Here is a 2238-nt window from a genome sequence, read left to right as displayed (position 1 = left end):
TCAACTGTTCTTGTTGCACCCCTAATAACATTACCATCACTCATCATTTCCAGTCACATGACAAGCCCGAGATTGTGGTTCACTTGAGGAATTCTCTCAACTTCCTTTTTCAGGGTAGCAAAAAGATTGTGGTGGTGTCTCTGTTTGTATGAGTACTTCATGTTTTCTGTGCAATTCAAAATGAAAGTAGCAGAAGCCAAGGTACCCTTTTAATATCTAGAATGAGTCAAGTTCCAAAAACACTGGATCCTACACTTGCCATAATGCACCTCATTATGGCAGGTGTAAATGGGGTACAGCTTTTTTCATTAGGCTTCTCCTTTGGAAATGCCCAAATCTTCCAGAGAAACTTCCAAAGAGACTGATTGTAGACGCCTCTCCATTGCAAAGCGGCTTTGTCCACAAAACAAACAAACTGTTAATACTATATATTAATAACCAGTGTTTCTAGGGGAATTGCTGTCTCATGTGCCCTTTGTTCAGTGTCTGGTACTCTCGAGCTAGGCAGTTCATCTCTCTAAGCAATGATACTCAAAATGGCATAATCCCATTTTATTTTGTGGAAGAAGCTGACAGCCTTGGTCTAAAATAAATTCTTTTTCATGAAGTGGTTGTATAAAGTTAACCTGAACACTGCTTGGGATCCTGATCTTTTTTATAATGAATCGTCATTCTTTTGCTTCGCAGTGGAAGTCCAGGAGGAAGGGATGAGCGGAGTCCAGTTCTTCTTCACCCTCCTCTTCTCCATCCTGGGCCTGGGTGTGCTGGCAGTGGTGGGGATGGTGGTTTATGGGCGCTGGAAGGAAAACCGACGCAAACGTTTCTATTGATCAGAGAGTGGTTGATCCACATAGGTTTTCAGAATGTATGTTTTTTTTGATCAACATACAACACAACAATGCAAACACTGCACTAGCTTTACTGAACCATACAATCGAACAGCCTCGTGGGTCTGATGCCCAGAGCCAAGAGAACACCTGAGAAGAACAGCTGAAGAGATCAGGAACTGGTGAGAGAGCCAGCTGTGAAATATTCTTTATTTTTTTAATCTTGTGTTATAGAAGATAGATGAGATAAAGCTGCCATAGAAGATTTTTTTTGGAGACACTATAGATTTAACATATCTGCCCCACTTCTACATCAACAGGAAGAGACTTAACAAAAACTTCAGAATCAATCACAGATGCTGTGTGTAGTTTACTGACATCATGTTACAACATCATGTTACATGATTTCTCACTGCCCCTTGGTGCTGCCAGCGTGCAGCTTTAATCTGACAGTTAGCTGCTGTGAAGACCAGTCAACCTGTGGATCACTGTAGACTTCTTTTTGCTGCACTGAAAGAAAAGTAAAACGGTATTGAGCTCCCATGCATTTGAGAGCACCTTATAAACCAGGCAAGCCCTTACGTCAGCTTAAGGAGATTAATGGTAGCTTTTTGTAAATGAATGATTTATCCGTCGCGCTCTATATTGTATGTTAAAGTTAGAACTAAAGTCACGTGTGCTGTTTGAAGTGCCTAGCTAGGACCAATAAACACAAGCTCTTTCTTATGTTCCAGTCCTTTCTGCAGGCGGGCGCTCCCCTTTTCTTTTCTATGTAACATCAGAAGTTATTTGGCTTCATTTACTTTCTAAAGTTACTAACATTTCTCCGTTATGATAAGTGGATGTAAAGGTTTGTCACTGTTACGCCCCAAATATCATTTTCAGCATCAGTTTTCTGTGTCACTGAATCAAACCTGTTTCATTAACCAATTCATTTGTGATCCTTTTTCTCTGACTTCAGCACTAGCATTTACTATGAATTGAATAGCCATACACAGGAGCGTGTAGTCAAATGTGAGTTTGAGTACATTGAGTATGTGAATGTGAATACTGTTTACTTTTTAGTTGTTTTACCTGGAATATAAATCCTGCCATCATACATGCTCCCCCCAGCTTTGTCACAACTACCAGAGATGATCCTTTCTGCCTTTCTAGCCAGTACGCCAGTGTTTGCTGAAGCAATGTGTTGATGTGTTGTACTGTGTATCTTTTATTAGATCCTAGTCTCATTCTGTAGCATCTGTAAAGTGAAACACAAGCCATTGCTGGCTGGGTTAGAGGTCAAACCCTGAGTTACAAATGTAATTACAGTTCTATGAACTCTGGCTTGCTCTCGGTTGTAATATGTAGCCATGAAAAGCATGTGAAAATGGCTGAAATGCATCAGTTTCGACAGGTTGAGAGGAACACT

Source organism: Micropterus dolomieu, linkage group LG21, assembly GCF_021292245.1.
Source record: "Micropterus dolomieu isolate WLL.071019.BEF.003 ecotype Adirondacks linkage group LG21, ASM2129224v1, whole genome shotgun sequence".
NCBI classification, from domain to species: domain Eukaryota; kingdom Metazoa; phylum Chordata; class Actinopteri; order Centrarchiformes; family Centrarchidae; genus Micropterus; species Micropterus dolomieu.
This window is presented reverse-complemented; position numbering follows the sequence as displayed.